Genomic DNA, 15670 nt, shown 5'->3' on the forward strand with positions numbered 1-15670 from the left:
ACCCCCACCTTTGTCGGGTTGCATTACTCTGATTGTAGAGCTGCTTAAAGAGTCCAACAGTGACCTCTCTCTCTTACTAATATTGAACTTGCATGCTTGTTTAGGGAGAGGTTTGCCAAGGGCATGACGTATATCCAATTCACAAACAAATTTAAAGAAGCATGAAGTGGTGGATTAAATGTACTAGACATAAAGAAATCACCTTTGTCTCTAGTCAAATTACCTAATAATATCTGGAGATTAAACTTCCTAACAAACAATTTCAGGTCAATAATAGATGAAGCCAAGTCGGCTCTCTTAGAGGGCACAAAAGAAAAAGCCTTAGCCAAAAGGTCCACAAACTCTTTCTCAAAGATGAAATCAGCAAAATTGTATATTCTAAAGTCCAGTCCAGTATTAGAAATGATGTTACATGCACCCGCCTCCATCTAGTCGATGCTTGGACTAGACTGGATCAATTTCTCCTGTTCTTGGCTCGATTGTTGAATTTCTGGCCCTGGTTCGAGGGGGAGACTGGATCCCGAAAATGTAGACCGTCGACTTCTTCATTGGAGTTAATAGACTTGTGTTGGGCAGCCAACTGGATACTATGTCTAACTTGATCTGTTGTTTCCCCAGAATCTTATGGAATATTCTCCAATCTGCCCCCTAACAGGTTGCCCGACAGACTTAGTACCCTCCATCTGCCTTATTCTTGTGGATAAATACTTGCCTTGGGATACAGGGGGTTTCGGATAGGCAGTACCCTCTTTGTATGCCTTGATATCCCTTTGTAATTTTTTGGTTTTTGTTGCTGCAAGTTTTGAAATATGTTGATCTATACTGTCATAGGAATGGTCATATTCAAACCTGTACCTATGAAAGTCTAGATCATTCTTGATTTCTCCATCCAACTTGTTTATATCCAAAGCTAAATTTTCTGCTGCCAACTCATAGTGTTTACTGATTAAATCCAAGAGTTCGAAACCGTGTCTATCAAACAATCGGATAAGTTCTAAATGAAAGGTAGACCCCTCCTCCAGACCGGTTGGATACTGCCAGGACCTAAGGCCTTTAGGCACAACACCAGCCTATTTACATTCCCTAAAATAAGCCACTTCCAGTTGGATTTTCCTGAGTTTCATGAGGTTTTGATCAAATGTGTTCAATTTGAAAGGTAAATCAGTCACACCACCCATGCTTTGAACTGAATCCATGCCTCTCCCATTTTCTTGAAAGGAAAAAGGGTGATTAAGCCATTGATTTAAGTTAGGAATTTTTTGAATATTATTTACATATGCATTGTTCCTCACAGATTGTATAAAACCATTCCCCTGCCTCTGCATACCTTCCATCAAGGATTGAATACCTGTGGGTTCAGAAATATTCCTTTGGGTAAAAGACTCACCACCGGGTATGGAAAAACCCAGTTGGGACCCAGAATTAATAGAAGGGCCACTGCCAACATGCCCCTCAATGCTAGCTCCATTTGAACAGTTAGAAAACTTGGATCTCAACTCCTGCTGAGATTCCAAAATGTCATCGAACCTATTTGAAAGAGAATTTACCTTCTAAGTCAACAGTTCGATTAACTGTGTTAGATTACCAGATTCTCCTTCTAAACTAGAGTCTGCTGATAAAACTGGAGGACTTTCCATCTCAATATGAACACTCTTGACAAACCAGATAAAATAGAACACAAACGGCACCAAAAAACAAAAGTGGATGCACTCCGAAACCAGCAAACCACTCATAAATGAACGAAGTTCACAAAGCATTAAAATCCAAGAATTGTACTTTAATTTAAGCTCCAAAATACAGGATTTTCATCAGTGTAAACTACTAACTTCTTCAGAAATGGAAACAGCGTCATGCAATTATAATTGTATTACGTACTCCTTTAAAAATATCACGTGTTCATTATAATCTACGAGAAAACATCTTGAATGTAAAACCCTGCAAAAAAGACATTTCCTTTTAAAAGGGCTACTACTGGCATTAGTAAAAACTCATAATCACCCTGTATTATAATATTAAAAACCACACTATGTATGAATTCAAAAAATAATCCACAAACATTTCCACATGAACTTACGAGGCAAAGGAATGAAAAGTGGAACCGCTTAGGCTGAAAAACTACCTGTCGGAAAAAGACCAAGATAGTAACGGATGCAAAATATGTCACTTGGTTCTGACCTATTTAAATGCTGGACTAAGTAAATATCTCCAAATTCGAAATAAGAGACACCCAATTCAGTATAGTGGGCAGATATAATTGTGCTAGTATCCTAGTGGTGTACCTAGCCAAGTGTTCCTGTTGCCCAGCTTTCTATGTCAGGAACACTGACAGAAGGTTACAAGAGCGCATTTATGAACACCAGTATGCCATAAGGAAGGGCAAGTTGGAAAATGCTTTGGTTAAGCATATAGTGGAGAACCCTAACCATGCATTCTTGTTTTCAGTTATTGATCGGGTTCAATCAGATGGAAGGGGAGGGCCTTTGTCTCTTATCTTGGAGAGTAGAGAGCTGCCATGGCAACTTAGATTAGATGCCTGTCATTACCCTGGCATCAATGGTATGTCATCCTTATCATGCCTATTAAAACGTAAGAGGTTGAATAGATAGTCTCATCAGGATTCATCCTTGATTTTTGATAGGGCTGGCTAGTCCATTATGGTTTTAGAAGGCTTATTTAATTGATTATTGTTTTTCAGTATAATAGGACACTAATTTTATAAGTTTCAGACTTGCGTAATTCATATTATTTTATTATAAATACGATGTGTTTCAGACAACGTAGGGTTCATTTGTCATTAATCTTCGTCAACATCACTCATTGCATGTTGAGTTTGTTTAATTTTGTTAACATTAGAGAGTTAAGCTGTATTACACGTTTAATAGTTCATTCAATAATTTCAACATTTTATATATTTTTACGGGTTTTATGAGACTTATTTGGAGATATTTAGTTAGTCCAGCAAAAATGTATTCTATAACAAAACAACATAAAACGCTTAATGAATCACCGCGTTTTTCATCTAAACATATAGACTTCATCAAACAAACACATAATTAATGACATCACTTATATACTGTCACAAATAATTTAAATTGTCTAATAGCTTCTGATTTTTCCAACTCATTAATATGTAAACATACCTCACTGATGCTGGCAATGGTAAACATACTGTATGTATTTCACCAAATTCAAAACGTTATTCCCTTCTTTTATATATTATATATTCTCTCCAAATAGTGAATATCTGAATCTTATTAGTCCCAACATGGGTTTCCGTTGATCTGAATCACAAAGTATAAAACCACTTTAATGAAACTCTAATCTAAGTGAATTTAGAAACTCATTATACTTATTCACTGTATAATACTACCCCCAAGTGGACAACTATAAAATTACAAGTAAGAATAACATTTCATTCATAAACCAAGCTAAATAATACATAAGGCAGGCAGGATGTCAAACATGAAATTGTTGAATATTAATATAATATTATAGAAAATGTAATAAATATTAAGTATTGAGTATAAAAGTATATGTATATATATATATATATATATATATATATATATATATATATATATATATATATATATATATATGTATAATAAATATAAAATATAAAATAATGACAATAATAAAATTCATAAAAATACATAAATTAACACAACTTAAAAACATACTCAATGTTTCATATGATGCATAAAATTATAATCTAGCTGCCCTCATTTTGAGAATGGATGCAAGGGAAATACCGTCATTTAAACCTGGATATTTATTTGCTTCTAATATAATTTGCCAGCATAATTCACGGTATTCAATTTTGGTTTCCCGCATACCACCCCTTTCATCCTTTGGGACTTCCTTAATGATAAAAAATGTATATTTCACTAGGGGGCAAATAATATTATGTCTATATAAAGCATTAATTTTTTGTCCCGTGTTGGGCATTTGGCTTTTACTCCTGCAGTGCGTTTATTGTGTTTACAAGTTTATACTTGCATTGACACTCATTATTTTAAGTTATAATTTGGATTGCAATCTTGCCCAGAGTTAGTTGCACTTGGATAATCTCGGATGCATTATGCTGAGTAACTAGCCTGGAGATGTGGATATCCTTAATGAACATGGACAAGCCTCCACCTATTGTGTTTCGGTCCAGGTTAGGTAGCCGAAAGGGGTGGTATAAATTATAGCCTGGTAATGCAGTGGTGCTCTCTGGAGCCCTGAACCAGGTCTCTGTCACTGCACAGATGTCGATGTTCTCCATTTTAAGGGATGCCTCTAGTGAATGCATTTTTAGGTTTAGACTTCTAGCATTGAGTAGCATTACCCTCAGATTTTGCTTGCTTGTACCTGTTATGGTGGGGAATTTGTCATTTGAACCTTGAATAAAAAAAGGCACTATAGGGGTGGCAAGAGCCTTAGCCAGTATCTGGAATCCCAAGGGCAACAGGTGCAGGCCATCTCTGGCAAAGCAGTGCTTAATATCTGATATTTTACTCTATTGTATCCGTATGTTACTCTGTATTGTGTGTTTATTTTTCTTGTATGCTTTGGTAATATATGTAGAACTTTCCTCCTTAGGCCTCCACTGAAAATAGGCTTACCTAGGCCCAATGGATCTTTACTGTAAACAAACACAATAAATAAACACATAAATAAATAAATAATTATCCCTCTTAATTGCTTATTTACTTTGATGAGGGAATTTTTATCTTTATTGTAATTACCCTTCCTGATTTTTTCCATATTTTGTTTCACTTTATTGTATATCTTGTTTAATTCTGTGCTAGTCCTGGGCTTACTTCTTTTAGGTACAGCAGCCTCTATGCAGCCATTGACATGAGTGTGCAGAGATTTTGAGAGCAATTTAGCATATGCTGGCATATTCTTGGTGTTTAAAGGGGGATTGAATTTTTACAAACCATCACTTAATAACAGGTAATTTGCCTTGGAATAGTTCTGAACTGTTACTGGTTTTAATGATATTACAGAGTTGATTTTGATTTTGAAGGAGACAGCTTTAAGGTCAGACCTTACCAGGGAGGAAGAGACATGGTGGTGCAGTGTCCTTCTATATTTGTGGGCATGATTTTCAGTATGTTGGCGTCTCTAGTGGACATATTAACTCTTTGTTCAAAAGTCTGTATTGACGAAGTCCAGGAATTTCTGTCCCTGTGTAGGCTTCCCAGTCTACACAGGGCTAATTTAAGTCTCCCATGAGTAGGCTGTCAGGCTGCATGGGAAGTGCTTCCAGTAGATCCATGTATACATAAGTACACATTCTGAGCTTACTGGGACATGGAGGATGACCTATAGCTGTGTAGGAAATGGAACGGGATTTGTGATCTGTATGCGGTGGAACTCCAGGACATCATCCTCTTTGACCACCCTAGAGGTATGCTTGTTATTAATGAATATTGACACCTCCACCTTTAGCCCTTGTCTGTGCAGCTACTGGTCTAAAAGTGTGAAAGGCACTGAAACCTTGCACTGCTGGAGTACTCCTGATCACTTTAAACACTGTCTTGGTAACTGTAAAGATGTCTATATTCTTGAGTGTGAAGAGGACTTGGAGGGGGTGTAAATTTTTTATTTAGGATCTGTAATTGAGCAGTAACTCCCTGAGGTTCTGTTTTATTTGATTTTGCTATGTCGGTAGGTTTGTCAATTTAGCTTTGCCTAAAAACGACACTATGTGAACAGGCAAAGCCTTAGTAAGTATTCAAAAACCTAGAAGGAAAAGGTACAGGCCATCCTTTTCAAAGTAACACAGTCTGTTGACCATGTCCTTTCAAGATGACAAATATTGGCTCTCCTTTGATTGACACCAGAATGACAGACAGTTGCTGAAATCAATACTTTGTTTGCTCATATTTTGGCATCATCATCATCGGTGATGGTAATATGCTCAGTGCCAGGCTTGTACCAACCTGAGAGATATTGTCTGACAGTTCCATAATGTCTCTCTTCATATAGTCCAGGGAGGTGCATCTCAGGTCATTTACACCTACATGGCTATGATGGAATCATCCTGGTACCTGCGGCATAATGACATGAGTGCACCCATGATTTGGCAGATCCTGTCTCCAGAAAAGCAACTAACAATTCTCTTCTCCTTGATCAGTCTGGATAGGGGGACATCAGTATAACTTACAATGGAGTCCCATATGATGAGAGGGAAGTGTGTGTGCGTGTGTTTGCCTTAGGAGCTTACAGTGGGTGGCCTAGGTGCTCTGTGTTGTTTGGGAAGATTTTTTTAAGTGCCTCAGCATGGTAGTTTAAGTGTGCATGTTGTGTGCTTTGTGAGATGGGTGCTGTGTGTGTGGTTTGACAACCTGATGTGGACTTGTACATGATATTTTAGTCTCCAGTGTCATTGTGTAAGTGCACCTCTTGCATACATTGCTTGATTCTTTAAGGATTAAGTGGTTGTCAGTAAACATGAGACAATTGCTACATTGTTTCAAGATGCCCATATCCACGAAGCTGGCTGCAAAGGAGTTAGGAAATTGCATATCCATACTGTCCAGTCCTTTGATTTGTGAGATACAAGGGGATGGTGTATTGGGGTTAGACAGCTATTAAGGGAACTTTGTGCAGACCAATAAGGGTGTTTTAATGGGATAGATTAAACTAAACAGTACTAAAATCTACTAACTTTAATACATCTGTAGGTATTGCCACTCGAGGCACAAGTAGCTGCTCTGTGCTTGTTAGTGGACAAGGTAATTGCACTATATTGCTGTTTTATTGGTTACAGTTTTATGAATCATTCTATACAGAAAATGTCTAGGTCTTTGCTAGTGAACAGAGCACTGCTAATCCATGCAAACATGCATAATTTAAAGCAGCTCAGAAAAAAAAAACAGAAAACTAAATAATGAGCCCTCTGGCCAATATAATGATTACACTTTGAATCCTTTTGTGTATTTCCCATTTGAAACAGACCAGGCAAACTGCACCTGCCACAATATGGATAAACCCATTCCTCCTGATGTAAAAACACAGTAGAAGAGACCCTCAAGTGCAACACTAACACAAACTACTTAAACAACTAGCTGGAAATCCCTTGCAGAAAAGATTTTATTTTCTCATTTTAGCAACTCTTGCAGGAGTTATACATGTTATAAGCAAATATTTCCAAGTAAATATCCCCCAATATAAGGGCCAAAGATATACTTTTAACAGAGGAAATAAGATGAGTTTTCATTTGATTAGTGAAAACTATAAAATATTCTGAAAAAAGTTCCAAAAATTACACTTGGTGGAAAGTGCTATGATTTATGTTGTTTAAACTCAGTATATGTATGATATGTGTTTTCAGTGTTTTGAGTTTCAGTGTTTTGAATTTCAGTGTTTTAAGTTTCAGTGTTTTGAGTTTTCAAGATTTTGAAGTTTCAGTGTTTTGGTTTCAGTGTTTTGAGTTTCAGTGTTTTGATATTTCAGTGTTTTGAGTTTCAGTGTTTTGATATTTCAGTGTTATAAAGTGAATCCATACATATATATATATATATATATATATATATATATATATATATATATATATATATAGATGTATGCATAGATATATAGATATAAATATATACAAAGATATATCTATGCATGTATCTATATATATATAATTTAGATAGGATATAGAAATAGATATATCTGATCTTATCTATCTATATCTTTATCTATCTATATGTGTGTGTGTGTGTGTACATATATATAGATGTGTCTGTATATATATATATATATATATATATATATATATATATATATATGTGTGTGTGTGTGTGTATACATATAAATATATATATATGTGTGTGTATACATATATATATATATATATATATATATATATATATATATATATATATAAGTAGAGAGAGAGAGAGAGAGATACATACATGGTTACAGTTCACTTGGTTAAACATTTATTTGACTGAAGAAGTGAAGTGTATTGCCATTTGTGCAAAATGCTGATTTTGTGATTTCCGATTTGGTCGACAAAGCTAAGTAGATTTTTGGTAGGGGTAAGACTTTGTGTGCAAGTTTGTGTTACAGTTACAGTAGCAATGACATAAGGAGATTGATTTAGTGTATGTGTGCATTTGCAGATTAGTGTTAGAGTATGGGTGAAGTAAGGGGACAAATTTAGTGTGTGTGTGTGTGTGTGTGTGTGTGTGTGTGTGTGTGTGTGTGTGTGTGTGTGTGTGTGTCTGTGTGTGTGTGTGTGTGTGTGTGTGTGTGTGTGTGTGTGTGTGTGTGTGTGTGGGGCTATGGTGAAAGTAAAGTTAAGGCAGTGGATAGATTAAGTGTTTTGTACATTGTGTGTGTGTGTGTGTGTGTGTGTGTGTGTGTGTGTGTGTGTGTGTGTGTGTGTGTGTGTGTGTGTGTGTGTGTGTGTGTGTGTGTGTGTGTGTGTGTGGGGCTATGGTGAAAGTAAAGTTAAGGCAGTGGATAGATTAAGTGTTTTGTACATTGTGTGTGTGTGTGTGTGTGTGTGTGTGTGTGTGTGTGTGTGTGTGTGTGTGTGTGTGTGTGTGCTGGCTGAGTGTCCTTGCTAGCTTGTGAAAGGTAGTATTATGGATTTTTTTAAGGTAAACTGCACATATTAATTTAGGGACGGGGCAGGTTTAGGGTTAGGATTAGCTTGCATTAAAATTTTCCTGCTCCAACTTATTTATGCAGGCTATCCCTAAACCAGCCCCTGACCCTAACCAAAACATGTACTGCACCTTCACAAAAAAGAATTATCATAACACTACTACTGTCCAGGCAAATATGAGCTGACTTTTGATAGGATTAGTATTTGTACATTGGAAAAGGAAATTTTAGATGTACTGGTTTTCTGTTATTTGTGTTCTCAGTATTATAAATGGTTGATATGTTTTGTTCAATGTTTTATGTTTTGATCATTGAAAATGTTGACAATTCATGGTATTAACCGTACACACATTCACATGCACACACACACACACATACACACACACACACACACACACACACACACACACACACACACACACACACATAGAAAATGTAACACATACATGCGCACACAAACATGTATGGGGTATACTGGAAAGTGAGAGAGATAAAACAGAATTTACAGAGTGAGAGAGAAATACAGAATGAGGGGAGGAAAATAAGGGATCATCTGTAACAAACCTGGACATTTCTCCCTCTCACCCAGGAACTGGTTGAGATTTATTACCAATTTGTCACAGTTCAGGCTTTGTATATCCCAGAATTCCATCCCACAATATATAAAAAATCATTTACCAAAGTAATGTGCTACTAAGTCCTTGCTCCTTTTGGCATATTTTAAAAGACATGCTAATTTCATTTGTTATTTAAACCAAACATAGTTCATTTATGGTCTTTATATGAAATGAGCAACAGAAACAGGATTCTTAGGAAGAGTCATAATATACTGGCTAATATATAAATCCCAGTAGTCTCATATTGGAATCATTTTGATTTTTTTTAACAAATTATTATCTATAATCCTTTCCATTGCAAATCGTCTTGCAATCGTTAATCCTCAGGCCTGTTTCCTTTGTCCAAGTAGCTTAAGGTAAGACCATGCAAATCTAATTTGGATAACATGCACATATTAAGAATGCAAAAAATGACTGCCAAACCTCTTTGTGTCCTCCACTCCATAAGATGGCACTGTCATTGATGAAGAGATGTTTTTTGTTCTGAAGATAAGGCTTATACCAGCCTACTGTTACAGATCTCATGGAACCATCTGCTGTTAGCTGCCAATTAATGAAATCCAAGTGAGTATTTATATCACCACTCGCATCAAAAAATACGTCTTCCCCATCATAGGTTTTAAAATGCACGTTCCTTAAGTGATTTAGAAGCTTGAAATAGTAAAGGTAGAGGAGTGATATTATTGCACTGGTTGTATTAGTGAAAAAGTTATATAATTTCAACACAATAATACATAAAGCAGATCAGCCAATAAGAAATAAGAAGTTGATATATTTCCCCATCTCAAGCAACATGGTAACCCTGCAATATTTCAATAAAACCATTGCTTTAAGGCAGTATATTATGAATAATGCAGTTATGCATATCATTTTATAAGATTTTTTGCAATAGTTTTCTTATACTAAGCTAAACATGAAATAAGCAATGCCAGAGAGTCCATCCTGCATCAGAGAATGTAGAAAATGTATTATATTTTGTAACAGATCTCAGAACCTCAACATACAATTTTCTGTGTGATACATCATAAGGTGTGTCCTTTCTAAGCATATTTTCATTGCCATGTGTTACTTAAATATTTTAGAATTAAAAATTCCAAAAATTGTACTTGTCACATGCATAAACAATAATGTAAAAGTATGTCCATTGTACGGATTTCCCTGCACTCATAGGAACCTTTAGAATATGACCTGAAAGGATGAAAGCATGATATATTTCTGAGAATGCAGAAATACCTGTACAGTGCACAGCGTTGACTGTCTTATGATTTATTATGAAATGGGATCTATATTTTTATATTTTAATGAAGGGAAATTATGTTTTATTCACTTTGAATGAATACTTATCAGCAAATACAGTCATCTTTGTAGAATCCATTTCAAACTGACACGATCAGGAATCATAAATACACAGAAGGTCAAAGATCACATTATATATAGGTGTATAGGTTCATAGCATGATAATAGGCTATTGGCCCAGAAGCTCTTATAAGCCTAGCCAAGAATTTTGCTCATGTTCCCACACAGTCAGCACCTGTTTCTCCTGTCCAGCAGGGACACAGCTGGGATTCCAGGGGTGTATTTTCTGTTTCCCATCCAGTCGTCCAGGCAATCAACAAACACAAATTTTATAAATCTTGACAAGAATCAGCCAATATTTTATGTAATCAAACAGATAAAATGTGCATGTAAAGAGTGGACTCAATCTCACAATCTCCTTTGTCTCATGACCTCTCAGTCTTTGCATTTTGATAAGTGGTACTTTGTTGTGGTTACCTGTCACACCAGTGATATAATATACTGCATGCTTAGCAGAATATCACACAATTCACATCAGTATCAGTGCAGAATTTTACTTATTCAGTTAATTATTTTGATCCAGGTTATCTCTCAGTCATCCTCAAGGAACCTTTTAACCCAGATAGCATACCTGTTCTAACACACAATACAGACGGCAGAGCCTGTCCCTTTAAGGATTTAAACATGCCTCACATATTGTTAATAGTTTTGATATATCCATTTAACATTAATCATAAGTGTATGATTAAAACACACTAGTATTACTTGGGCTCAGTCTATCGATATTTCCCAAATCACCATCTGTTGATTAAGGGCATCTTTCTCTAATGGTTAAATAATACTAACCACCAATATGAATTGTAGAACTAAACAATTTGAGGACTAATTTGTTGTTATCTCATGATGCACTGACATCTGTTTATCTACCTAGCTGCATCTATTAGAGAAGATTCTTCATTTTAATGGAGTAAGTTCAGAAAGTTAATCACATTATCACTTACACTATTTAACATGAGCCTAGTATTACTCAATGACAGAAGTCAGCTGAAGCCCCTGTTATGGAAATAAAAAGAAAAACTAGTCTACTTCTTATGACAATATTTTTTATTACCCATCCAAAGATCCACATTGTGCTTAATATGCACAGAGATGAACTTTGTTTTATGGTGATGGGGTGTCTGTTCCAGAGGGGTATCCTCTATCAGATATACCTGTCCCTCCAAACTGTTATGTTGATGTTAGAGATGAGGTTTAGATCTCTACATCAGGTATTTCTGATACCATTTTCTTACTGATGTGCAGAAAATCAATCAGCAATGGGTCAGATGATGCCTTGTATGCAAGACACAGGTCACCTCTTTGCAGTCTACAGGATACCAAGTACTGTAACATGACTCTGAGTCACTCCATGTAAGACATATTACTAAACCTTGTATCCTTTTAATAAGGTATCTCTGTAGACATTTCATTTATTGTATGTGTCTGGACAAATACATGCAAAGGGGAGCATTATACTCAATGGTTGGTCTAATAAGAGATGAGTAAAGGGGACAATGATTTTCATAGGTCTAGGCACATGTCTTAAGACAGTGGACACATGCTGCTAAAAAGTTAGTTTACTGTCGACATAAGTTCCCAAATCCTGAACAACTGGATCAACCTTCAGGGGCATGTTGCCAATGTAGCAGTTCCCTAGGGCAGATAACTTCCCAAGGAATAAAATAATGCACTTTTTTTGCATTTAGTTTTAGTCTATTATTTTGGCACCAGTAAGTTATTTGGGACAACCTTCCTGCAGGATGGCTAAGACATCTGGGGATTCGATGGCAGATCCTAACTTGTTGTCATCTGCAAACTTAGTCAGCCAGAGCCCTTTGGTGCTTGCTTTTACTTCAAAGACATAGATGACATAGATGACAAACAAGATGGAGTGGCGAAAGCCAGGGTACATTTTTGGCTAGGCTTGTATAGGCCCTAGGGCCAATAGCCTAGTACCTACCTATGAACCTATGGGTTCCAGAGCTGAACCTCTGCAAACTCCACTGGTGACTGGTCTCTTTGTGGTGGGAGCTTTCCCTGTTTTGATTTCCTGCATACTGTCTATGAGCAACCTATAATGAATGGGTTTATTTCCAGTTTATTTACCTTTTATACTTTTTTTTAAACAAGAATTATCACTTATGACAAAGCAAAGCAAAGCAAACTTTAATGACATTCAACCATACAGATTACAACTGAATGAAATTACATTCCTCCAAGCTCATGCACAATAACATAATAGTACGACACATCACAACTACATGTAACAGTAAACAAAAAAAAAAATACCACAACAGTCAAGAGCCAACCAAAGATCAACATTATAAAAATTAGTCCTTTTCCATCAGTGCAACCAGCGCTACCTGCAGTCAACCGATGCTAGCCACAGTCCCAACCATCCATAGCAACTTCCAATCCAATATTCCTCCTTCCAACCCTTTCTGACCACAGTCTGTCAATCACCTCCACCTGCAGGCCCAACCAGCCTCACTAGCCATACCATCATCAGTAACCACCAAGTCTTTCCTCTCCACCGATACCACATACCACCATCCTGACCATCTCCTTCTCCATACTCCATCACTCCAACCTCTGCTGCCTTCAAGAGTCCAGTCCAAAAGAAAAACAAACAAAATCCCATTCCACGCTCTCCATGTCAGTCACTGTGTAGGCCCCAACCTACACCGCTTCATGCCATCCTGTTAGAAAAACAGATGAAACAGACAACAATGCACATCTCAACATCACCGACACTTTCGTGGCAATGTCTGCTCACCACACAACAAGAAGCGGACTCACCCAAGGAAAAATTTACATAGCAAGACTCAAAAACAGAAAGTGCACATCGGGAGCTGGAGAGGCTACTACCATATGAGGTGCTGCCATCTTGACTCAAAGGCAAACATACATTTATATAAATAAAAACAAGACATATTTTCAATTACAAACATGCCTCACTTATAATATGTCCAGTCATTGTCAAGAAAACATTACAAAGATCATTCAATTCCTGCATTCCCATAAACTTAATTCCTCCTCCAAAACATCATTCTGTATGCATTGTTTCCACAGTTAACATTTTTTTGTGATTTTCTCCTTTTTTTCTAAAGATCCCAGTTCCAGTTGTTTTATCTCTGTTAGTATATTCTTTGTTATTGTACTCACTACTTCTAATATGGTTGGTTTAGACTTTGACTTCCAGTTCTAGTAATTGCTTTTTCGCCAGCCACAAGAATTAAACTCAAGGCCTTAGTATTTCCAGACAATTCTGATTCTGTGTCTTAGCTCAAAAAATAATTTCCTTAGTTATGGCCATTTGCTCACCCAGTATTTTTGTTATAGTACTCAACATGGAATTTCCCTCCAGTACAGCTCTTCTGAGTGTGTACCTTTAACTCCCAGTGGGTGTGGCTTGAGCCTTTAAAAATGAAGTTATCACCTTACAGTTCTAACAAATACTCACTGACATAGGTCAAATATCAACACAGCTGTGTTTGCCATCATGTATGGTTTAAAATAAAATACTCTGATACCTTGTATGTAACATGGTTTTGGAATTATTAATGCAAATATGAACAGGCAATATTTGACAGCTAGAGGAGCAGTAGGAGGTAACTGCAGATGCACCTGGGGGCATCACTCAGATGTAATGAGTTAAACTCTGCCAACTCATTGCACTCCCAAAAACATGTTCCAGTTATCTCTTTCTTCCCAATGACACCTCTAACATTTGCAATCTACCTGAGGAAACATTTTCCGGGGTCTGCTCAAGGTATAAAAATACCTATGCAAATACTTCCAAGCAAAGATTCTAAATATTCTAGACTTTGTCACATATTTGGGAACCAATCATATATCCTCCATTGATGCTTTGTGAATTGCTTATCCAGTCTCTCTTCTCAATCCTTTCAAGGCGCTTCTGATTGATTCCTATAGTTATCATGCCATATTTTGTATACCCTACTAATTATCCTTTTATTTAAAAGCAGCTTATGTTCTAGATTGTACTAAAAACTCTGCCAGTGCTGTTAGATGCTTAGGAATCCCCCATTTCATTACTTTTTTCTATACTATGATATCAATCCTTGATAGGGAAAGCAATCTCTAAACTGCAGTTCAAATGAATTCTTGGTGTCTTCCCATTATATTACCTTTCCCTTTCTAATTATTTGCATCTAGTACCTTGGTTCCTTTGCCAGTTTTTTTCCAGTAAACTCCAGCCCTCCTCTTGCCTATTTTGTGTACCCCTAATGGCAGTCATGCTAGTAGCAGAATCTCCTTTCTCCATCCCTGTGATGGCTTAGCTCTTAGAATGCTTGCTGATAATTTATAAATATTATATTCTGTATGATTACTGTTATTCTCCTTAAGGATCTGCATTGAAAATCCTAGTCTCTCATTGTTTCTTGAGATTTCCTCTATTTCATCATAATCTCTTTCTACTTTGAATTACGGATTTCTGCTTGTGCTATGCATAGGAGCCTTAACTGTGTAGCTCTGAAATACTGCTCCAAATCAGGTAATCCCAAACAACCTTGTTCTACTGGAAGGTTAAACATATCCCACTTGACCCTTGCGCTCTTCCCTTCCCAGATAAAATCCTTCAACTCTTTATTAATTGCTAGCCACATCTTCTTCTCTGGTTGATAAAAGTATGCCTGAACAGTATATAAAAACTAAAGGGACTAAAACCATTTTCACTGCTTGTACCTTGCTGTTCATATCCATAAAACAGAGCTTCCAGTTTATCAGTGGTTGCATTATCTTTTGTTTAGTCTCTTCCTGCATATCCTTAGCTGCCATAACAGAATCCCTTTTAATGTAAACTGCTAAGTACTTCATTTTATCTTGTCACCATAAATATGGGTATTGCTGAGCCAACTTGTGTGTGGGTATGTACAGTAGTTTACAGCTATTGCCTTTGTTTTATCTTCATTAGTTGTGTATTCCTAAAAGACTTGAAACTGTCTCAGAATGTACCACAGCACTGAAATATTCTTTTCTGGCTTTATCAGGTATAAAATAATAGCATCTAGACTACCACATCACTTAAATCCTTGCATTTCTGAGTCCCTTATTTTCTTTGCCTATGGTTTAAAATATAACACAAATAACCAAGGGGA

Source organism: Protopterus annectens, chromosome 1.part1 (genome assembly GCF_019279795.1).
Source record: "Protopterus annectens isolate FY-2018-M chromosome 1.part1, PAN1.0, whole genome shotgun sequence".
NCBI classification, from domain to species: domain Eukaryota; kingdom Metazoa; phylum Chordata; order Ceratodontiformes; family Protopteridae; genus Protopterus; species Protopterus annectens.